The 25,736-nt window shown below is 38.8% G+C and overlaps 1 protein-coding gene across 3 annotated transcripts in view; it reads right to left on the reverse strand.

Moving 5' to 3' along the window:
• The window catches only part of PCGF3 (polycomb group ring finger 3), a 50,193-nt gene that overhangs the window by 22,843 nt on the left and 1,614 nt on the right, over positions 1-25,736 (reverse strand). Inside the window, exon 2 of one of the 3 annotated variants that reach the window (XM_015849518.2) lies at positions 97-139. The exons of the other annotated variants lie outside the window; for them this stretch is intronic. The gene's annotated coding sequence lies outside the window, so the exon portion shown is untranslated. The remainder of the gene's footprint in view (positions 1-96; positions 140-25,736) is intronic. 3 annotated transcript variants of the gene reach the window in all.

Consider the following 25,736-nt stretch of genomic DNA (forward strand, 5'->3'; position numbering starts at 1 on the left):
TTCAAAGAGAGGATAAGCAAAGAAACTCCGCAGATGTTTGGCCTTATCGTTAATATATACGCTAGTCAGGAATATTTGGGCCCACATGAGGCATACCTCTCAAACCAGCATTTCTTTTCAGAGTTTGCCATCCAGAGACCTGAAAAGACAGAAAAATAGTCTGAAAGTTAACATCCAAAATTCCTCAAAATCCAGCTGCCACGTAGAAATACTCTGTATTTCCAGAGTCTCTATAAATTTATTTTGGAAAATACCTAGAAAGAAGATGTTTGTATCACCTTCCAAAGAGAGGATAATCTCATACGTATATCATGGTGTGAGAAAAGAAGGCAATTTTTTTTTTTTATGAAGTGATTCACATAAGGAAAAATCAGATGTTAAGAGACAGGTAATGAGTACTGCTGCTTCCATCCTCCTGTTCCACAAATCAAAGCACAGCCTGCAGTTGCTGATTTTAGTGTGACATTGCTAAGGGAATTACAAATGCCATGACACAAAATATTTATGGTAGTATTAGGCACAAATGTCACTGCAAAACAAATAAGAAACTCTTCAGAATTGTACTGTGAGGTGCTTTTACTGCCTTCAGAGAAAGAAATATTGCTAACTGAAAACAAGGCAAGGCTGCATCAGATGCTATTTCATTGAAACCCACAAAAAAGATCTTCACAGAGGAAGTAAGATGCCCCATATGTACATGCTGAGAAACAAAGAGGTATCTGCGAGCTGCTGCAAGGTTTACTTCTGTAGCACAATATAGGGAACACAGCAGCCAACTACACAGCTGCTGAAGATGGAGTTAGAGGTTTAAAACCAGTCTAAGAGCACACAGCAGCATAAGCCTGTGAGCAACACAGTCTTCCAAAGAAAATGCCATGCATCTTCCCTCGCTGCTGGGAGAGGACAAGGTCATACCTGAGTTAAGCTGGAAGAATAAAGTGGTACTTAAGTGATAAGCGAAGTGCCAGCAGTCAAGCTTGTCCTAAAATTCCACAAAATACTTCCCGTTCTGTTTGCACAATACAGTGATGCACTACTAATGCTTCATACAAAATAAATTAACATACTTAGAGATATTCATTCAGAACTGGGAAAGCAGACTCATCTGTTGACCATGGACACTAAAACATTAGAACAGACCAGTACTGTTTCAGAATGATTTTATTTAAAAGTTTTATCAAACCGCTACTGCTGTTCTTGATAACTTGACAATTTATCTAACTGTAATTCTCATTTGTACCACTCGGCGTTGTAAGGCAAAACAGGTTGTTGCCTCAACCAGGTACAAATCCAGAACTGAAGTGAATGCCTGAAGGATTCACAAGTTATTACAAAATCACTCTATTTAAAGCATAAGCAATTTCTTTTTCTTCTGCTGAAATATAGCATAATGTTACTTCATTAAAAAGCAAAAAACCAAAAACAGAGCTCACAGTGGAGAGAGCCTGAGGAGAAGCAGCTGTATGCAGCAGATGCTACTAATTTTGCAGAATAATTACTGAAAGGCATTAAAATCATATAGCACTGGAAGCAGAAAGAAAACAGTGGCAGGTATACTTCAGTGCACAAGGCATTTAAGTGAAAGTCACAGCTCTAAGAACAAAATATTACACTGAAGGAACTTTGTGCAGACCCAAAACTTAGTAAATAAATTTTTTCAAATCAAGATTTAAGTCCACAGTACATTTGTTAGTAACTGTATGCAGATGAAATGCAGTACACACACACACACACACACACACAAATAAATAATAATAATAAAATAATTTTTAAAAAATAGCTAAGAGTATCACTTAAATTTTAGAAAACAAAACACCGGTTTAATATTACTTATCTTCACTTCTGCAAACATTTTCATCACAGACCAAGATATTTTATGAGTCAGACATTTATCACTGGAGAACAGGTACGACCAATGGGCTATTGTAAAAGCCTGTATAGAGCTCTGGAGAATAACAGGGCTATTAACTCATGTAAATACCTTCAGGTGCAGGACACCTTCCTTCAAGGAATGGAAGGACAGAATAAACAGAATATTTGTGGATCTTTTGGCTTCAGATATCAGTCATTTGCTTTAATTGTTTTCAGGTTTTATTATCCTTGAGTATTTAAAGTCAAACAATTTATCAGCCACTTAAAACAGTGATTTCAAATACAGTAGAAGTGAGAAGGTTCTGAGTTTACTAAAATGTAAAGGTTTTAGAAAAGATTCTTCCAAATTGAGTTGTAAAATACTATAAACTTAAGCAGAATTATTTGTGTTGTATTTGCCAAGCACTATATAATAAAAGAACCTACCAAAACCAAATATTTTTCTTAAGCAGGATGAAATATGGCCCAATGCTCGCACTTGCTTTAGCTAGCCAACTTAGGATAAACGGCTGACAAGAAGCCTTTTTATTACTTACTTTATCCACATAATTACATGTTAAAGCAGCAAATGTGTACAAGTACTTTTTTTAGTATAACGCCAGAAATTCCTCACATCTGGCAAGTCCTTTTTCCTATTTTAAGAAATGTATCAGCACCAGCAGATGGCACTAGTTCCCTAACTTCAAAGAGCTGGCCCACCTGCTACTAACTTCAGCAATGAGGATATAAGACACCTCTGCACAACATTTCAGATTGCCTGGTCCACACTGAGCACACGGGAACTGTCCTAGGCCACATATAAAATTTATAGTTAAAAAAGTAATTATTTTTACTTATATACATTATGTATTTTTAATTAAAATGTAAAAATTAGAGACAAACAGAAACATAAAACCAGTGGGATACTGTTCTTGTGATACTACTGCATCAACCTCTGGTTCGACTGAAGTAGCCACAGTTCTTAGCGAGCTCTCAAAGCCTTCATCAGTGATATTTAATGAAATATTGCTCTTCCTGTAGTTTACCCTTGACATTAATTGTTCACAAATGTATGTACTGCCAGAAGGTGATGGTATTGATAAGGCATGATTGTGAAGCAAGGGATATTTTTCTTTGTTAATATAGGTCTTATGAAAGTCCAGTAGAGACATGATCAAATTTTTCTTTGAGTTGAACATCTGATTGCAACTCTATACATTCGATCTGAAAAAGCAAAGGTAAGGTATCTGTATCAACTGAAAGCAGAGTCACAAATATATCAAAAATATTTATGACTTTTTAGAAATCTTGAAGCCTATTTTCAAAACCCTTTTTCAAAAAAGAAAGCAGGGCTGCATATTTTTTGCTCTTCATAGGGCTGTGTTCAGCTAATGCATGTATGAAACTACCTGCCATAACATCAGTTGCCATAATTCAAGTTTTATTTCAAACACTGATATGGTTTGAAATGTAGCACAGATTAAGTTGATTTTCACCCTGAAGATGTATGTTTTGCACATTTCAACGAGCAGTCAAATCCACCAAAAAATGATAAACTTTTGAGCCGTTTTTTATGTTCAAATTCTGGCAAATTCTCAAAACTCCAAAAATGACTTGATTTCAATTTGCAAATCTTTACATATTTTTAGTATTTTATCCTGACTTTGCCACCTAAAAAGTAAATGTGTGTTCGCATAATCAACATCCATATTTCTAAGGAACTCCTGGAACTGGCAATGATTCAACCCATTGGAATTTAACAAAGTTCGCAGCTTTGATCATGGTTTGCACGATGTTACCCATATCTAAGGCGTTCACACATAAATTTTCATGATGTATGATGCAGTGATATTTTGTCAAATGTCAGTTGTCAGTGGCATCTTCTGTTAATTTTATAATTCCTTTTCTCCCAGCCATCACTGGGATACCGTCAGTAGCTATACCAGATATGTTGACAAAGTTTGACAAAAATCACTTCAGCACATTCTTTAACTGCTTCATATATATCAAGCTACTTATTGTGTCTTTTAATGGCACCAAATAAACCATTTCTTCAGTATCTCTAATGAAAATGGCAAGTTGAGCCATGTCATGCAGCATCAGTACTTTCATTTATTACCAAAGCAAAAAAATTGAAATTAGCAGCTTTACTCTCCAAATTTATTTCAATAGATGTTCCTATTTCTTCAGTTCACCTGGCTACAGTCTGGTGACACAAACTGATTTCAGAAAAATATGTTGTTGTTGTTGTTGTTTTTTAAATCAGGACTCATTATGTCTGCCATGCTTTCCATGCAGGCTGAAGTATTAGTATCGGAAATCACTGTGTTTCACTCAATGAACAGCACAAGCACATGTCACAAGTAATGCACACAGGTTTCAGTGTGACTGAGTGGGCGCAACTGGCATGAGAAGCAGAGTCACTACTGCCTGGTGTTCTCCCTGTGTCCTGGGGCTGATCCAGGCCATGTGGTGAGGAAGGATCACCACCATGGTGATGCAAAGCAGGGAGCACAGGCTGCAGTGTGGGCTGTGCCAGGCTGCATGTTGTTTGCAGGCCACTGGTTGGACATGCCTGAAATAAAACTAGCAAGTAAGACCTACACAACCTTACAAATCTGTTGTTCCTGCTTTCCCAAAATAAAGAGCTATTGAGCACAAACGAAGCACGCAGTTTATGCCGAGCTACTTGCTGGGGTCAAATATAAGCTACCTGACAGGTTAAGAGTCTTGAGTTCATTAGAAACTGAACTACATGCTTCTCAGCATCTCAAAGATTAAAATGGCCTGCAAGAATTGGACGTTATTTGCTTCACATTTCTGAGTGGTGCTACCACACTACAAAAATTCATACGCAATTGATCTAGAGAATAATTTTAAATGATTTGATAATTAATTGTTACAGTACTTCCTCAAGGAACACCACTTGACTTCTCACCCACTTTTAGCAACAGCTTCTTGAATCAAAAGATTCAAGAGTGAGGACAAATGAGATTATAAAACTATTAGAGAGTGTCTAAAAGAGATCTATGAAGACAGTGAAGGCTCTGAAGGGCAAGAAGTGTGAGGAGTGGCTGCGGACCCTTGGTGTGCTCAGCACAGAGCAGAGGAGCTGAGGGGAGCCCTCATGGCGGCTGCAGCTCCTCACAGGGAGCGGAGGGCAGCTTTGCAGCGACAGGGCCCGAGGGAACAGCATGGAGCTGTGCCAGGGGAGGGGCAGCTGGGGGTCAGGGAAAGGGGCTGCACCAGAGGGTGGTAAGCATGGAACGGGCTGCACAGGGCTGTGGGCATGGCCCTGAGCTGCTGGAGCCTAAGCAGCATCTGGATGACACTCTCAGACACTGATTTTTGAGTGGTACTGTGTGGAGTCAGGGGTTGGACTCCACAGTCTTCGTGTGACCCTACAAACTTGATATATTCTATGATTTCTCCACTGATGAACACTGTAGAGATTAAAAACCTAATGAGACTGCTAGGGGAAAATCACGGTGCATCTGGGAGCATGGAGGAAGAAACATTACAGCATGCATCCAGGACCAACAGGTAGTGAGATGCAGTGTGTATCCCCAGTAGGCACACATACATACAAAGCACACATATACATATCTATATAGGCAGTGATAGATCAACCAAGACACAGTGTTCACAACCACAGACAGCATCAACAGCCTAATCCTGCTCCAATCTCTGCCAAAGTAGGATGGAGATATGCTAGTATTTCCTTAGCAGCCACCCCTGTCTGCAAAGACACATCATGGACACATAAAGGTCTCTATGATCCAGGGTGCACATCCAGTTGCTAGCACTTAGGTCCGCTCTCGCTGTCTCTCAGTTGCTGGCACCTTACAGACCCTGTGAACTGAAGTCTGACTGCAGCTGCTGGCACTAAAACCCTTGTACACACCCACCCACACAGAACTGAGAGCCCCCTGCCACAGAAAATGTTAGAAAGGAATTTCAAAGCACTAACTGTGTTATCAGGCACAGGCCACAAACAGGCAAACATATTAGGTAGAATTTCTTCTCAGAAAGAGTTGTTAGGCATTGGAATAGGTAACCCACAGAAGTGGTGGAGTCACTGGAGGTGACACCTGGAGGTGTTTAAGGAAAGAGTAGATGTAGTACTTTGAGACATGGTTAAGTGAGCAATACTAGCAGTACTAGATGACCTTGAAAGTCTTTTCCAACTTTAATAGTTCTATGATTCTATTATGGCCAGTCAACTGCATACACGTGACCTGCCTATAGCAGGGGAGGGTTGGAACTACATGATCTTAAAATTCCCTTCTAACCCAAACTATTCTATCATTCTGTGACCTTTTATCCCCTTGTCTGTTTTCTGACAACTATTTCTCCATAGATGACCTAAATTCTTTCATACCCTTGCCTTTGGCTCATCCCCAAAACATCCTTTAAGTCCTATGAAACCTCAAAATGCTCTTTACCCATGTCTTACATGTCCCTCACCCTTGCATAGCTGCCTTGCCACACTACAAGGTGCTCCAGCATTGCTTCATGATGATAGGCATCATGACTGATCAGAATGGCTGACTGTTTTCCATGGACAGCTCTGGCTGTCTTCACCTGCTGTTGTGTCCCTCTGATCATCTGGGCTTGTGGCGATGGGCTTCGACAGGCTGATGGATCCCATGATGGGCACTGAAGTAGTTAGGAAGGGTATAATTCAGCCACCTTCCCCCCTGGTTTTGGGTGTGTGCAGATGAGCTGTACCATAGAACCTGACAAGTATCATTAAATATATTAACAGAAGCAAAGTAATGCTGTTCTACAAAGGCTAGTACTGAAACTGAGGGTGCAGAACACAGGATGGACCCTCACTCACTAAGTACTGATCTTCTTCCAAGGAGTTACTTTCCATGTGGCCAACAATTCTTCACACATAGTATTTTCTCTGCACAAAACTTATCATTACAAGGCATTCCATTGAGCAGAATGAAATACTTCTTCCTCCTCAGTCTCTCACAGTTGTGTTTATGAAGCATTTGAATGCTAAACAAACTTAAAGTCCTGACAATTAAGCATAAACCTGAGCTGCATTTCAGAAATGAGTAGAAAAACAAAGTTTAATCAGCTAACTATTCCAATTACACACCAGTGAGGCACATAGTTATTAGGTAATCCACACCCTCTATGATTGTTTTAAGGAATAAACTTGAAGAAAAGCTTTTCTGCTGTGAGGGTGACAGAGCATTGGAGCAAGCTGGCCAGAGACTATGGTCACTTCTCTACAAAGAGTCAAAACCTACCTGGATTACACTCATGTACAACATGCTCTAGCTGACTCTACTGGAACAAAGGAGGTCATAGAATCACAGAATGGCTTGGATTGGAAGGGAGCCCAAGGATCATCAAGTTCCAACCCCTCTGCCACAGTCAGGGCCACCGATCTGCAGGTCTGGTAGATCGGTTCAGACTAGATGACCTTCAGAGGTCCCTTCCAATCTCAACCTGTGTTTTTATGTGGTTTTATGTTAGTTTCACTTACAAGATATAAAGCCATGTTTTAAGAATTTCATGAAAAAACAAGAGAGCTATTGTTCTAGCTTTCTCAGCAAAAACAAGCATTAATATCTAGTTTTGTTTTTACACATTTCAGTACTCCAGAGGTTTAGGTGGGGTTTTGTTTTTGAGACATTTCACTGCTCCCTAATCAAACAGAAACCTTCCTTAGAAGGTGTTATTTTCTCTGTTGCAGGCAAGTTCCCAATTTCTTCCCAGAATCTAAAATTATCTCATATTTGTGTCAGAAATAGTTTCAACTATACTGTGTGTACAGAAGACATTCTCAAAGCCAATCATATAAATAAGTAAAAAGTAGCTGAAAAAGAAGAACAACTACAATGGAACCTAAACCTTTAGCCTACTAGCATGAAATAATAGTGCTTACGAAGAACAAGCAAAAAAGAACAGGATCACAGAATCACAGAATTGTAGGGGTTGGAAGGGACCTCTAGAGATCATCGAGTCCAACCCCCCTGCCAAAGCAGGCTCCCTACATCATGTCACACAGGTAGGCATCCAGGCGGGTCTTAAATATCTCCAGAGAAGGAGACTCCACCACCTCCCTGGTGGAAGTTCTTCTGCACATTCGTGCGGAACTTCCTATGCTGTATTTCATCCCATTACCCCTAGTCCTATCCCCACGCACTACTGAAAAGAGACCAGCCTCACCACTGTGGCTCCCACACCTCAGGTAATTATAAACCTGGATCAAGTCCCCTCTCAGCCTTCTTTTCTCAAGGCTAAACAGACCCAGTTCCCTAAGTCTCTCCTCATAGGGGAGATGCTCCAGGCCCTTCACCATCTTAGTCGCCCTCCGCTGGACTCTTTCCAAGAGATCCCTGTCTTTTTTGTACTGAGGAGCTCAGAACTGGACACAATATTCCAGATGAGGCCTCACCAGGGCAGAGCAGAGGGGGAGGATCACCTCCTTCGACCTGCTGGACACGCTCTTTTTAATACACCCCAGTATGCCATTGGCTTTTTTGGCTACAAGGGCACACTGCTGGCTCATGGTCAATCTGTCGTCTACCAGGACGCCCAGGTCCCTCTCAGCAGAGCTCCTCTCCAGCAGGTCTTCCCCCAGCCTGTACTGGTGCATTCAATTATTTCTACCCAGGTGCAACACGGAACAGGAACACACGGAAAAGCATTAAGGAAGGTTCTGCGCATCTCCTGAGAGGGAGACTGCACAGCCCCTCTGGGCAGCCTGTTCCAGCACTGTCACCCTCATAGTAAAAATTTTCCTCATATTCAGATGGAACATCATATGTTCCAGTTTGTGTCTATTGCTGCTTGCCCTGTTGCTGGACACAGCAAAAAAAGAGCCTGGCCTTACCCACTCCATCTCCCATCCTTCAGATATTTATAAGCATTGATAAGATCCAACTGGGAGATGCTCCAGGTCCCTCATAATCTTTGTGGCACTACAATGGACTCTCTTCAGAAGTTTCCTGTCACTGTTGAACGGGGGAGCCCAGAACTGGGCACAGTACTGCAGATGTGGTCTCACTGGGGCAGAACAGAGGGGCAAGACCACCTCTCTTGACCTACTGGCAATGTTTTTCTTGATGCAACCCAGGATACCACTGACCTTCCTGCCTGTCACTGTGCTGGATCATGTTTATCTTGGTGTCTACCAAGACCCCACCACCACTTTTCTTCACAGCTGCCTTCCAGTTGGGTAGCCTTCAGCAGTTCTGGTGCCTGGAGCTGTTTCTCTCCAGGTGTGAGACCACCATTTTCTCTTGCTGGATTCTATTTGGTTCTTCACCAGAGTGTCCAGGTCCCTCTGGATGGCAGCACAGCCCTCTAGTTTATCCACCACTTCCCCAGGCTCCACAGCTAGTAAATTACATGTAGAAAGCAGTACAAATTTTTGAGATACAGAAAAATAATAATCAGGACATAGAACTGAAGCTACCTATTTAATTTCTATTCACCTGACATACTTATCATACCTTATGTAACAACCAGAGACAAAGCTGTTTCTTACTTTACCATAAAACATTTGCTTTTGATTATATAAAATAAGTTATGCCCTGATATAAGTTGTCAAGACAACAGAGATGATGGTCTAAGTTTCTGCCTTGCACTCTACTATTAAATCACACAACATCAGGAAAAAATAAAATAATAAAGTAAAATAAAATAAAATAAAATAAAATAAAATAAAATAAAAGGAATTCAAGTAAGGTAGAAGAAATAGCAATACTTCTGAAGACAAGTTAAAGACTCAAAACTGAATCCCATACCTTTTCACACAAACTTCAGTAATGCATTTTTTATTTCACCTTATAGAGAGGAAAAAGGAACAAACACTAATACATCAGAACTGTTGTAGTAATTAACATTTCTGGTAAATTCACAAAATACTAAATACCATTCAAATGTTACTATTGCAGAAAAACAGTATTCACATGCAAGTTCATTTCAGCATCTTTAAAACTTCCTTTTAGAAGCGCCCTACATAACATTCCAGCAGGTGTACATATGCACACCCATCTATGTTTATGCATGCATATGTGGAGGGAGAGAAAGAGAAAGAAAGCACACAAACTGTACAAATGGTAATTTGAAAAAGCATGGAAATTAAGTACTCTGCTACTAAAAAGGCAGCAGAAGATTTTAGCATTATTTTAGCTCTGAAGGTGAAAGTAAATAGCATGATGAAATACAAGACTAAAGTCTTCCTGACTACAATGAGGATTGAAAATACCCTCACATGAATATGGATAAAGGATCAATATTAAATCAGAGACAGCTTTTTAAAGGATTGTCTTTAGGAAAAAGAACAATAGAAGTAAAAAGTAAGAGAAAGGCAGATTTTTAAGTATAGAAAATACACATACACCCAGTAAACACAACTTGGTCTACTTCTCTCCTTCCTACCTACCACCACAACTGCCAGGACCCACTGTGTCATTCCGTATTTCTTTCCTCCCCCAGTCTTCCCACTACCTTAACTCCTTTTACAATCAGAAAACAGATAAATGATTATTACATTCAAAGACATGTAGGCAAATGTAATTATGGCAGGGATGACATTTCATAATTCAGCAAGAAGAGGTTTTTCAAGTGTCAACAGATGGCAGTCATCTCCTATCAGAAATAAAACATGATCATGAATGAAAAAGTATTTGTGATGAATTATTTTCTTTTTTTTTAAAATATACATTTCAAGGTAGCTTCTGAAAAGAACCTTAAATGTAGTTATAGTGAGCTTACAGATTTCAACAGATCTCCTTGTATAGGGATGCATTATCTTGAAAGTCAGTACTCACAAATAATCTCTACGAGTCTTAGAAACGACTTCTATTCGACTTCTTGTTGACAAAACAAGAAAGGAAAAAAATTATGAAAGTGTACTAAGTAAAAAAAAAAAAAAGAAAAAAAAAAGAGCTGACCACTGTCAATCAAGAGCACTCAGAGGAAGAAACAGCAACAACAAAATCATGCATTCATGTAATTAGCCAAAAATGTACAAAACAAAAGATAAATCCAATTGTAAGAGGACATCAAGAGTGGCTAAAATGGTTGCTGTTTTTAGTCTTTTCTTGAGATGCATTAGGACACAAATTTTTCAAGTATTATAGCCATTTTAAAATCAGCACACTAGATACAGGGTTCCTAAATTGTGTCATTCTCATGTGTACTATTACTGTAAAGCCAGCTTGTGAACACATAAAACACTACCACAAAACTACTGGGTCATTTAATATTGTGAATTTCTGTAATTTAAAGCAAGACAAAGTTAGCAAACTTCTGGTGCTCACACCAGACATTAGAAGTTTCCCTATACTCCTCAGATGGCCTTCCTAGCCACAATACATGGTTTATTGTAGAAGTCTGCACACATACTAGTCTTTCATGTAGATTATTGAAGCATATGATTACAGTGAACTTTAGTTAATTAAACTTTTGTTTAGAACATATTTAATTGACTACAACCTTACAAAGTCAATCTTCCACACATTCTCTTGCAACAAAAAAACTTCTGAAAGCTGCCATATTTGAAGCAGAACATAATTAGCTTTATCTGCTATATACCTCCCCTGATTAGCAGAACTCCAGAACTTCATCATTGCCTTGTTCAAAGAAGCTCTTAATGAGATTCCATTAAAAAAGCATTTTCCACAACAGGTGGTGTTGCTGGAAGGATTTGGGACACATTGGAAGTGACTCACAAAACTGTACAGAGTCTTCTGCTGAATGGATACATTTATTTATTCACAGGAATGTTAGAAGAGAGTTGAAGAATACTCAAGGGAAGGGTCTGTGCTGCACAGTGAAAAGTGTGATTTTCCTTTGGCAGCAGCAAGCAGTTTGGCTCCACTGCTGGTGAAACCACAGACTTCAAAACTCATAAGCAAGCTGTATTCAACCTGCCTCTCTCAAGTTAACCATACTTGAATTGTTATTGATGGACTCCTAACACATTCCTAAGAGCAGTGGGAGGCAGAATAGCATCTATGCCACAAGAGAAGAGTTGCTTTTCTGTCAGAGAACCTAGACTTTAGCAAAGCCTTTGTCTCTCACAATAGTCTCTTGGAGAAGCTGACAGCACATGGCTTGGACAAGTACGCTCTCTTCTAGGTAAAAAAGTGGATTGAGGGTTAGGCCCAGAGCATGGTGGTTAATGGCATAAAATTCAGCTGGTGACTGGTCACTAACAGTGTTCCTCAAGGACCAGTACTGGGGCTAGTCCTGTTTAATATCTTTACTGATGACATGGACAAGGAGTTTGAGGGCACCATCAATAAGATGACATCAAGTTGGGAGGAACTGTCAATCAGCCTGAGGGTATTTAGGCCCTACAGAGTGATGCCGATAGGCTGGATAGCTGAGCTGAAGCCAGTGGAATGATGACACTAAGTTCCAAGTCCTACACTCGGCCACAGGAACTCCAGACAATGCCACAAGTTTGGGGCAGAGTGGCCAGAAGACTGAAAAAGAACTTGAAAGCCTTGGTTGACTCCTGCCTCTACATGAGCCAGCAGTATGCACAGACAGCTAAGGAGGCCAATATTACGCTGGTTTGCATCAGAAATAGCGCAACCAGTAGGAGCATAGAGGCTTGTACTTTGATGAGGCCACATCTTGAGTACTGTGTTTGGTTTTGGACCTTTTACTAGAAGAAAGACATGGAGGCCCTGGAACTTGTCCAAAAAAGGGGAACAAAGCTGTTTAGGATCTGGAGCATAGGTCTTATGGAGAACTGAGGGAGCTGGGATTATTCGGTCTGAAGAAGAAAAGGCTCAGGTGAGACTTTATAGCTGTCTACAACTGCCTGAAAGGAGGTTCCGGTGCGCTGGGAGCAATAGGATGAGAGGAAATGGCCTCAATTTACACTGAGGGAGGTTCAGATTGGATATCAGTCATTAGATATTCTTCTCTGAAAGAGCAGTCAGATACTAGAAAAAGCTCCACAGGGTTCAGGAGGTGCTCAAAAAACATGTAGGCATGGTATTAAGGAACATGATTTAGTGATCAATATTGGTAGTAGGTGGATGGTTGGACTGGGTAATCTTAGAGGTCTTTTTCAGCCTTACTGGTTCTAGACAAAAACAACCTCTGACTGGCTAGATTTGATTCCACAGAAATCAATTTTACATGTCTGATAAAGAACCACTGCCTTAATTATATACAAATTCTTCTTTACATTCTGCTTTTTCCTTTATATAGTGCTAAGAGTACAAGGTCATTCCTGATCAATGCCCATTACAATCACTTATAAAATTGGGAAGAGGCCTTAAAATATCAAAGTCCCTAAAGACTATAAAAATATGATAAAAACCACAGCATTCTGTCAGGAGCTAGCTTGCTTTTATTAGTGAATACCACTACAACCTTGTTGGAAATTTAGATCCAAAATCAAACAATTGAAAAGGCACTTCACTTCCATTCAGATCTCATGGATCCAAAACAAAAGCTTCAGTGAGACTGTACAAGAGAGGACCTGAATACATACCAGGGTTTTTTTTTACGTTTTAAGTCCATACATTTGGGAGAAAGCAATTTATGACTTAACCACAGCTGAAACAGATCTTAATCTTCATATTGTGCCCTCTTCAGAACAGATGAGTAACTCTCAACACCAAATTATTTTTAGCTGCCACTTGAATTGATGCTGCATTTTCACAGATTGCCCTGTAATTTCCTCTATATGTGGGAGCTGATAGAGGCTTGAAAGGAACTTGAGAAGTCCACCATGTTGAAGCCAGAAACAGCTTAATGGACCATATCATCAAATCAAAAAAAAAAAAAAAAAAAAAAAAAAAAAAAAAAAAAAAAAAAAAAAAAAAAAAAAAAAAAGCCAAACCACATTATGTTTCTGTCACTGTTTAAAAACTTGCCCTTTCTCCTTCCCCTTACAGCCCTAAGTTTTAACCTACTTTGTTGAAAAATCCTAGGTATCAGTGAAACTTCCAATGTATACGTAATGTTGTGTGTGTTTCTACAATGCTGAAACTAACCACTTATTAACAAGGATGAGAAAAAGGTTTATCAGTATTAAGTAATTGCCGAGTAGCCCAAAAACATATTTTTAAGCCTTTTATCCAAAGCAGTTACAGAGTTCTACTAGAAATAAGTGTGCCAATCTCATGCAAATATCGTCTGTTTAAGAGAGAGCGGACAAAGAATCTCCACATAGACTGAAAAAAATTCCATTTGATATTCAGAAAAAGGCTAGGAATTCAGGTTTTCAGTCCTTGACTTAGTCTTTCAGAATGGAATCTGTGACAAGACCACAAAGTTACCAGCAGGTGTGAAATAGGAAGGTACTGCAGTTCAACTAAATAAACATTTTATCAGCAACCACTTTTCTTTTTAATGTCCTCATGTAATATAACAAAACCCAGATTGCAGTTCTTAACCATTAACCAATCCAAGCAAAACAAAGATTTGGAGGAACTTGATAAAATTATATACTCATGCCTTTTGCTCAAACAATTTCATTCGTCAAAACTTTCAGCTTCACCAATCAGCCCAACAATAATCTTTGAGCTGCTACGAAGATGAGTAATGTTACCAGAATTGTCCCTAGATCACTAAGATGGACAGCAGATATTTCTGTGCTCCTTCTGGATTGAGCTGTACACACAGTAGCTTACATACAAGTAGACACTCAATATACAGACATACAACTCAAATGAAATAAAAGCCTTACAGAATCTTCTTCATTTGCTCTTGAAACCACAGGCTGACTAAGATGTGCTCTGCACTCATTCAATACTTTCAGAACTAATGTGTAGCAACCATTTTATAGTCACTGACTCTCATTTGAACACTTGCTGCTGCAGATTTCTTAATGCAGACACATTCCTGGCCTTCCAAGTGACCGCATATGTTAAAATGAATCTCATGTTTAGCTTCATGTGCAGAAAACACACAATTTCCTTAATATGAAATTATACAGCTGGATTTTAACCAATAGAGCAGAAAACCTTTTTCCCTTTCGCCAACATCAAGCCAGTCTACCTCACCTTTTAGTTTTCAACAACATTTAATTCATACCTTGAAGTCTTGAAATATCAGTTTTGAGAAGATGTTCCATTTTTTAAAAAAATAAAAAATACTAAAACTAGTTAACTTCAGACCCAAAAGAAATACAGTTGTGAGAGTGAAAGATATCAAGGCAGTAAGTGCAGAGATTCAGGAACATCTAAGCTGAGTGTTGCAACAGAACAAAAGCAACAGAGGACTGTGCGTGTCACTTTCAAGGACAGGAAGATTTCTTCTCATTAAAAATACAGAATAACGTCTTACTAAAAGCTTCCTTAACACAGTGACATACAACTATTTCAATAATACATCATTCCCATTAACAGTTTAAGAACACTTGTCAGTCACTGTCAGCGGGAAAAAAGAACCCATAGCCTCCAAAGTTCATTCTTATAGCTTGTATTCATTTTTTCTGTCAACGTATGCTGCGAAGGGCTGCATTCATCATCTAAAATTTAATACTTTACTTTTCTGTTGTGGAATATTTTTCAAGTAATTTAGTGATCTCCACTCATTATCTTTGAGAACATTTCATTTTGTTCAGTATAAACAAGTTTGCACTGCTAGATATCATGAACCAAAGAATGACAGTCAGCACTGAGTCTTCACTTCTTAAATCGAGTCAAATTTTTAAAATGAAAATCTTATGTGTTTTAGGCACTGTATCAAATTCTGACACTTCTGTTAATTTCACAGCAGTCGGTATCCTGCACGTACTTCATGTTTAGAAGATAGAAAGTACAGGGAGTATAAATAGCAGGGAACTCAGGCATTATTATGCAAAGCATACAACACAATTATTTTTAATAGCTGTTGATGCAAACAACAGAGAAATTTTTTTTTCCACTCTGACCGTATTCAGAGTTTCACAGGAAACTGCTGCAACTACTTCTCAAAGCTGCAAGACCTTCAGTACAGCAGCGGAGGAAAAGGAGAGGAAGAGCTGTGTCACTGACACCACTTAGGACATTTCAAAGCTGGAGCAACACCAGTTTTCCTGACAAATTCTTACCAGTTTTTTATTTCCAGCACTGCTTAGCTCAGAAACAGAGGGTGCCAAAGCACTTGTGCTTAAGTCTCTAGCCTGACTGAGGAGTCAGACAACAGCCTACAGTAATTCAGTTCTGGCCTGCTGCAATCCTGTTCTCTGCCCTTTTCCTTGAAAAAAACAAGGGGAAAAAAAAATAACCACAAAAACAATGGTTTGAGCACAAACTAAGCCACACTGGAGAACTGAGTTTGTCCAAAACTATGCAGACATAATTACAATATTTGCCTCAAAACCATGTAGAAAACTTCATCAAATGATAAAAAACATATCAGTACAATTTTACTTCTCGCTAACACTGATGGCACAAGTCAAGACAACCTTCTGTTCTGGGTTCAGCTGGGTTGGAGTTACCTTTTCCCCAGCAGCCCACACAGCACCTGTGCTTGAAGCAAGTGCAGCATGAGCACCAGACAGTGTGGCACAGCACACAGCCTGGCTTTCCAGGTGCCCCCCTCCAGGGGTAGCAGGCCAGGAACAGTGGAAACACAGGTACAACAGCTGATCCAAATTGACCAAAGGGACACCTCATCCTGTGTGATGCTGCGCTCAGCAAGGACAGAAAAAGGAGTTGAGATGCTCTCATTATGAAGATGTGTCTTCTCAAGCATCTGCTACATGCATGAGGCCATGGCTCTCAGGATAGGTGGTTGGACATCATCTACTGATAGAAGTAGAGAATAACTTTTCTCCTTTTACTTATGTATGGATTTTACTTCCAGTTCTTGTCTTAGACAAGCTAACAATACTGGCTTAATTGTTTCAAAATATTAAAGAGAACATGAGAAGCATCCTGAATTACTAATATTCTGGCCCGACCACGTTAACAGATTTTCATCTTCACAGCTTTTCAGCAATTAAGTGCATCACTAGATGCAGCGAACAGCACAGACATTCAAATGTGCTTTTTACCAAAGCACACACGACATTTGTAACTACATCTTGTCTTATCAGCCAGCTCCTCATAGGCCATGAGTTCGGGACCTACCAAGCTGTTTGTTTTGGGGATTGGTCACACTGCTCAAAGGAAAGAAACCTCAGGCTTTTGGCAGGCTAAATAAAATCATTACAGTAATATTAGCTCTACAGCAGATTTAAAGAATCATAAAGAGATATATGTGTTTGTGTAAAATGAGTACTGCATTTTCACACAAAAGTCAACATTTGTATCTGTCTGACAAAATATTTCAGCAGTATTGCTTATTTTCCCCCTTTTTCTTATAAGGATTTAAAACAACAATTTTAAACTTACTTTTCAACTTTTTCCTTTTCTTTTTATTTCCCCATTGGCAACAGTAAAGAATTCTTCAACCTTGCTATGCAAAGAGGTTCACATTATCAACAGAATAACAGTGCTTGAAAACTTACATTTGTGATTAGAATTTTACCTTTAAAGCCATCACATTGATTTTTCATTTCCTCACCATTAGGTATATTGTTTTGCACATGTGAGAGAAGGGAGAGAGGAGGGTCAAAGTCAAGCAGTGTGAAAACATGCTTTATTTTCCACAAATAAATAGCATTTCACAAAGAAGGACGCCTGCAGTTATCAAACTGGTTTGCATTTACGTTTCCTGGCCATCTTGAAACAAGCAAGGACTGCCAAAAGTTAACTGTCAAGGCATTTTTTCACTGCATAATCTAATAACGTGTTACAGTTGAAGACAATTTCATCTAACATATGAATCACCATTCACTCATTCCAAGCTGGGTGTAAAAAGATTATCAATAGGTAGTTTTGCAAATTCTCTTTTTTGTGTGTGCGTGTGTGTTTTGTTTTTTTTTTTTTAAAGGTACTAAATAATGTTGAGAGCCAGACTACAGAAAAGAGCAACACCATCACGTTACAACCATCTCATCTGTCAGCCCTAACAGCGCAACGTGACACCAGTTTAAGAAACATAGTCCTCAAAGAAAAATCCAGCGCAAAACAGCGGCACAAGAGGATTCAGCACTTACAAAACCCATTTCTTCTGTAACCCAATCTTGGACTTCTTGTTTTGTTTCGACTAACAGCAGCAAAGTTTTGCTATGCGGTGAGCTAATAGTTAAGAGTAGCCAAAAGACCTGAAGGTCATTATAGCAACAAATTGAAGTGTCTCTACAGAAGACTGGTTTGATCTGACAGCTGCTTTTCTGCTGTTTTAGAAATTACTGGCAGTTAGTGTCCACTCCTTGCTAGAGAAGGCCACCTTGAGGCAAGCAAATCCTAATACATCAGGTGCTCATTTTAACATACAGAACATGCACAACACAATCATGAAAACAGCTTTAAGCCTGTCAGTATAAGGTGAAAGTAGCAGAAGAGCAAAAGGAAACTCTTCAGGAAAAGGCAGGTGGAATGAGAGCAAGATCCACCAGCTTGCTGTTAGCTGCAACTCACTAGGGCTGTTCTTTCACTCCAGACACTTCAACAGCATATATATAAGATCCCCAAAGATGGAAGCCAGTATTTCCCTTCTTGACTTATGCTCAGTAAGATTTGCACTTCAATGCAGTAGTCATGAAAATGTTTTCTAACCTGCCGAATACCAACAGCTTAGCTCAATCTCTGCGAAAAAGAAAAAAAAACCATTTTCCATTATCACAACCTGCTTAGCACCAGCTGCAGTTAAAGTAAGTTTTGCATACTTGAGCTAGCAAAGCAACTGGCCACCTCCTGAAGTTTCCTTTCTCAGCTCCAGATAGTTATTTCATCACATACTTAAATCCAATTTGCTAGAAAACAAGCCACTAAACAGGTTGGTTTTCCTTACCTTGTCAAAGTAATGGTACATTCCAGGTTCTAGGGTAGGGCAGTTTAAGTCCATAAACGAACTGAAGATATGCACTGAGAGCATTGCAGAGAATTCCTCAGAATCCCTTACAACAAGGCACAGATGCCCGCTTACATACATAAGTGATCAAAGCCGGTGAAAAAAGAAGTTTACACATACCTAACTGCAAAACCATAGGTTATCCCTTTACAACTTTAAGTATAGATGATAACATTAACAACAAAGAGAGCATCAACAGTCAGCTGAAATAAAACAATAGACAATAACAAAAAGAAAATCACTAGGAAAAAAGATCAGCATTATATACATATGTAGTAATATAGCAAACATAGTAAAAGAGACAGTTGTGTGGAAAAATAGCATGAAAGCAAATAATCACTGAACGGCTATTATGGTGTCAGGAGCCAAGTTCACATAGCACCATTTCATATGGACATTAACAGATAGTGCATATACTGCAGAACCTTTCTAGTTCACAACAGCAGATCAATCAGCATCAAGTTGAGAAGAAAGCAACTGTAAAAAGCTTTAGCTGATATACAACTTGCATTTTTACATCAGTCTTTTTATTTATTCTACGTGAAAAACCATCAGCTATCCATCATTAAAATATCATTAACTTTCAGAATTTTCAGAATTGATGGTTAATTAGCATGCAAAGTGATGACTCTATCAACAGAAGTCTACTGCCACATGTTGACACAAACTATTCAAGCACTTTAGGAAGAAAATATCCTCTGAAAACATTCTGTCTAACCAGGAACATCCCATGCAAGGAATATTATCAAGTAAATAAATAAACACCACTGTTTTTATTGTGCCATCATAATTAGATTCCAGGTATACCTCAAGTCTCCCCCAGGAACTTCTAAATGCAAAATCTTTTTACATTATATTATTACTTCCTACCACGTGTTTCAAACTCAAGACAGATATATTACCTGTAGAGTAGAAAAATGGAAGAAACAGTATCTAAATGCAACACACTCACTACTACAGCATCCCAGCAGTACTTAGACTTGCATTTGTCTCCTCTCAGCACTTCACCAAGATTTACTTTTGGCGTCTGAGCTATGGCATAAGAGACAATCAAAATAATTTACTGAAGTTATTAAACACACCTCAGTTGTTTAAGTACATGACACCTGAACTGATATTCTCTTCTCCTCTTCTTCAGAGCACAGTTTAATGAAATACGTCATAGGAAACACATAACACTAAAAGTTGGGCTGACAAGGACAGAAGGGGACAGAACGGGACACCGCTACACAGCATGCTCACAACAGATCACGTACAGCGTAAGCACTGAGCAGGGTTTGTCTCAGGATATGCCATATGTAGATCTCTGTACATTACAAGCATTTGAAAAAGTAACTCCTGAGGAAAGACGAGTGCACTGCTCTGACTTTACAGTAAAGCTAAAAGAGGAGTGAGCTGACTCCCCCCCTGCTGTTTGCATGTTAAAATCGTCAGTCACTGCAGATGGTGATAACGGATGACTAACTCAAAGGCTACTTGTCACAGGAACAAGTGGCTAGGGAATCTGGGGGAAAATAAGCTAATGATGGTGGCTACTGAAGAAGAATCTGGAATATTTACACTTATGCTTATACTTCGTAATCTTCCCATCCACTTTCAGAAATTCAATTCAGTATCAATTCGTGTTTATGACTGTAGAATAAAGACTCTCACAGAGTGGTGCTTTAGGAAGTCTCTCTCAGTCTCCACTAGGCAAGTCATCTGAACCATTTTGTGGAGAAACGGAAGGAGGACATGCAACACTGGCACAAACAGAGATAAACTGCAAAAACGACTTCATTTTAAGACTATAATCTATTCACATACTCAATTAAAGAATGGCTTATAAGAATACAGAGTTGGCCAAACACTCACTTAGGTCCCACTGCAATAATTCAAGTAATTTTTTTAGGGTAAAATGTTATGTGGTTTTGGTTTTTTTTTTTTTTTTTTTTTTTTAAATTTTATTTTTTTAATTATTATTTTTTTTCCCCCAAAACACAAAAGCATCTGTGACACTTCTAAATTTAATCCATTTTCAGCTTATAACCACACAACCCATGTCCACAGTAAACAATTTTCAGAATTTGACTACTGCAGATTGGAGGAAACATACTCCTAATAAACAATTTCTGGTAGCAGCATCTATGCTTCTGCTGAAAAGATTACAATACAGAACTTTCAGTATCCACCAATTTCAAGATAATTCAAGAATGAGACCTCCAGGTGCTAAGAATCAATACCTTGTGGACCAATAGGCATAGGTGACTTTTCTCAAATGAAAGAATCTGAAGTACAGAAAAGTAAACTAAAATTAGCTTCACTAGCTATCCAGAAGCTTTGTATATGGTCAGGCAACATTTATGGTAACTCAGAAATAAGCTTCTAGGGATCTAGACTCATTTTCCTGTGGACAATGGCCAAGATAACATGCTTGAATAAAGCATTTTAGGGATATAGAACTTGAGTCTTCTGTGAAATTATCTGAAATAATCTGATCTTGGGAGTGATATCTTCTCCACTCTAACTGGTCAAGAAATACAAGAACAAGATGAACAAAATTAGAAGGGTAAGATTAGTGAATTGGAACATGTGCAGAATATTTTATTTGGTGCAACCAAATGGCGTGGTTAACAAAGCTAAATGTTGTTGTAAAAAAATACCTTGAAGTCAAACTATTCCTGATAAATAGTTAGATCCAAGCTTTGGGTAAAATAAGCTATTAAAAGAGTATTTTGAATAGGCTAGTTTTGTACTTGTCTGCAGGGGCAGTGGCAATAAAATTTAAACCTTAAGAGTGCAGATTCAAGATTCAAGTTAAAGTAATGGTGTTTTATCAGGTCCAAGCTCATTAGGAAAAGATGGTTGGGGAAAAAAAAAAAAAATAAATAAAAAAATAGCATATATGGATTTTCCAGGGGAAAAAATAAGTGTCTGAGAACAGGACAGGCATAGTATATAAACATAGTAGAAAGACCTTTCTTTCATCAAGGTTTTAACCAGGCAACCAAATACAAAAAGCATGATCACGAAGCAAAAATGAGTCCAAGATACAAGACAACTCTGCAGTCAGTCTTAGGAAACTGGTACGGGAAAAGGTGGTTTAGTTATGTTATTCATTCAACAGATAAAATACATTAGTGTAATTGTCCCTAAAGAGTAAACTTTTATATCTAAACCCAGTGCATTTATTTAATGAAGTACAATTTCTGAGCATACCTTTTCCATGCTAACACAAAAGAACAACTTCTCATATGCATTTGCATAGGACTAGAACAACGTGCACTTGTGGAGGAAATTCTAAGACAGCATTCAACAAGTGGTGGTGTTATGCTTGATTTTCCCAGAGTCAGTTAAGCTCAAAAACCTGTATATGGGAAAGGACATGCAAGGCCGTAAACAACCAACCAGCACAGCGAGGCAAGACTACTTGGAATCACTAACTATGGAACTGGGTGGCTTTCATAAACACAGTCAGATCTGATCCTGCAAGCATACCTCAAATGGAAGAAATAACTCTGAATGAAGCAGATTTGCTGATATGTTAAAAAAAAAAATACATCTTCAAGTAAACCCAGCTAAGAACAAAATAAACTTTTCCAGTGAATTTCCGCTGTCTAGTAAGTTAAAACAAATTTAGCATTGTCCTTCAACTAGGTAATCGATTGAGCCCTGGAAGTCATCTTGTCAGCCTAGGTACTTAAACTAATAGATAGCTGAGGTACACCAGGAAACGGTCAGAGACAGTTCTTTGAATGTAAAGAATTTACAGGTTTGCCTGCTGGATTGTATCTTTTAGTTTGTTCTTTCAAGTGACAAACTGTGGGGAAAAAAAGAAAAAAATAAAGAAAGAAAAAAAAAGATTATGCCTGAAAAAGTAAGATAGAAAAAAAAATTCTGTGAACATTGCACTGGCCATGCTCTTATATTTTCACTAACGAGCAATTTTTGTGGTTACAAACATTTTATGAATGTCTGTGTGCACATTATGGGAAAACACAGCAGAGATGACCTGCTAAAGCACAATGTAATTCTTAGTTAAGCACTCGAGATTTGCACTGTATTCTGTAAAATGGTAATGATCACGTAATAATTGTCTGAGTATAGTATCCTACACTGACTGTCTGATTGAGTGAAGAGTTCTTAATTAAAAGAGAAAAACTTGTTGACCGCTTGCAAGTCAGCACATAACATGACACTCATCACAGAGACCTGAAAATATAACCTTCCTCCTTTAGTTAATGAAGTACAGCACAGCACATCATTGCATACACAGACTAAACGCAGAGAATGCCTCCCACCTTAAACAGGAATGAAATGATGCTATTCCGAAAGCAAGGCCAACCTCACTTGCAAACATTATGGATGGTTACGGCCACCAAAACACAAGCCCTTACAACATAGATGAAATTTTAAGTTATTGTTAGTCACAAAGGCAGAACATTTAGTAGGTATCTGTTAATGACGGCCTAAATACATGTCTACAGGGATAATAAGACATCTGCTTCTTGTCATTTTGAAGAGACGGAGAAAGTAATGGTAGAACTATTTGCACATGCCTATTTCTTCCTGATAGTCTCACTTGTACTGTGATAACGCCAACACAAACACACTTTAGCTCCTTTTCACTCCAGTCCCCCGAACACTCTCCCTCGCAAGCTCTGTCAGTTTCTAACCACTGTTTAAATGAGAGGCAGTCATTAAAGTGTTCAGTAGTCATCTTTTCAATGCAAAGAACAGTAACTCCAGCTCACCAGTTTTCACTCCCTCTGCTTCTGGATGACCTGTGCTACCCCACAGTTGTGAAGTACTTGTTCTGCCTTAAAATAAACAAACAAATAAATAGAGGAAACAATGTCACTATCATGCCACTGCTGTTTTATTCCTTCCTACAGCACTGCAACATTACTTGCAAGACTTACAGGTCTCTGCAGAAACAAGTTTCAATCAAACCTCCAGTAGCAAAGAAGGCTTTCAATCTCACATGATCTCACCACACTGCATATTTCATTATCATAGCCTGTTGATTTAAACATAGAAGCACTTATATTCAGTAAAACTAATTCAAGGATCTTTTTCTTGGCCACGTAAGAGTAAATTACAGAACAAACCAGTGTTTACAGCACATCTTCATTCAGACATGAAACAGTGTTACGCATTGTAACAGCGAGGATTGCTTTTAATGCAGAATAATCCTTTTGTCTTCTGCTTATTACACTTACTTCCATATATCATCTAAACTTACAGTCTTACACGCAAAGCTTGTGTTTTTAAAGAGGCAGGCGTGAAGAATATGAAACCATAAACTTACTTCAAGACAGAACTTCAAAAGATGTCTGACACAAGTAAAAGACCTTAGACACAGGCAGCTTCCTGACTTTTAGCTTGCTTCAGTCAAGCTGTCCTGAGTTAAGTTTTCTCTGCATTTCCTTTAAACCCAACAATGTACCTAACCTAGCAGGTTGGAGTGGTTTAAAACATCATCATGCATCCTTCCTAGCAATAACAAAAACAAAACCATGTTCAAATCACTGAATTAGTCAGGGCTACTGACAGTCTTTTGCATCTTCAAACACCATTATCAGCAGAAGCTTTTATTTAGTATCTCTACTTCCAGTTATGTGTCAACTGGACAACATCTCCAAAACAATGATAACAACAAAAACACAAAGAAAATGTTCAATACCTATAAAGACTACCACTACATTTTCCTTACATTTGTAAGCCAACATCTCTCAAGACAATAGCTAAGAAGTGAAATTCTACCAACATGCATACTTTCCAAAGCATTATGTTCACATTCACTTTGCAAGCCATATCTAGCTCAGAGTTTTAATGGAAGTGCTTCCACTTCTTCTTACAGACAAGTCAGTGTTTTATTCTGGAACTACTTCAGTTTTGGGAGATCACTACATGCCTTTTTAAGAGAAAAAAATATATATAATAAGAAAGACAAAATCTAAAAAGGCCACCTAGATTAAACAGTCATTTGGGAGGAAAAAAAAAAAAAAAAAGGTGGAAGCTATTAAAGCAAACTTAGAACTTGCTGGCAAAAAAACTTTACCTATGTCTCAAGTATAAAGTTGAGAGGTGACCTTCCCTTAATGCTTCTACACAGTCAGTATGAGTAGGCTGGGCAACTGCAGCAACTACAGAAGACTTGGGTGGAAGAAATGCTGGATGCAAGCCAGCAATGTGCCCTTACAGCCCAGACAGCCAACTGTATCCTGGGCTGCACCAAAAGCAGTATGGTCAGCAGGCTGAGGGAGGTGATCCTGCCCGACTGCGCTGAGCTGGAGAGGCCTCACCTGGAGTACTGCGTCCAGATGCGAAGTCCTCAGTACAGGAGAGACATGGAGCTGCTGGAATGTGTTCAAAGGAGGGCCACAAAAATGATCCTCACCCCTGGTGACACTCAAGGTCAGGCTGGATGGGGCTCTGAGCATCTGATTGAGCTGTAGGTGTCCCTGTTCACTGCAGGGGAGTTGGACTAGATGACCTTTAAGGGTCCCTTCCAACTCAAGCATTTCTATGATTTTATGATTCCATTCTATACTAGCAACTTCAGAAGATGGTACTTCACATTCTCCTAAGAGCAGAAGTTTTTCGAGGCACGGTAATCACTAACACCTAGAACGGCAGAAGTACTCGTATTGTTACAGGTTGACTGCAACACAACATTTTAAAAACATTAAGTCTTGATTTTCTATGCTGACATCAGTCGCCAGATCAGGTTGGCTGCATAAACCCATGTAAAGAAATGAGACAGATTTCCATCGTGTAGCGTTTTACAAAATGCTTTGAAAGCTGCAACCTTCCAAGCTCCCAGTTACAGTACCCTTATACATCTCTTTAGTAAAGGGTCGAGTGTTTTCCTAATTGAGTACATGGTCTCAATGAGCACCATCGATTCTACTCTAGTTCTGCATTCTCATAAACACACTGTAAAACAGGCATAAGAAGAACTTAAATTGAAGGAATCACAGAATGGACTGGCTCAGAAAAGACCTCAAGTA

Source organism: Coturnix japonica, chromosome Z (genome assembly GCF_001577835.2).
Source record: "Coturnix japonica isolate 7356 chromosome Z, Coturnix japonica 2.1, whole genome shotgun sequence".
NCBI classification, from domain to species: domain Eukaryota; kingdom Metazoa; phylum Chordata; class Aves; order Galliformes; family Phasianidae; genus Coturnix; species Coturnix japonica.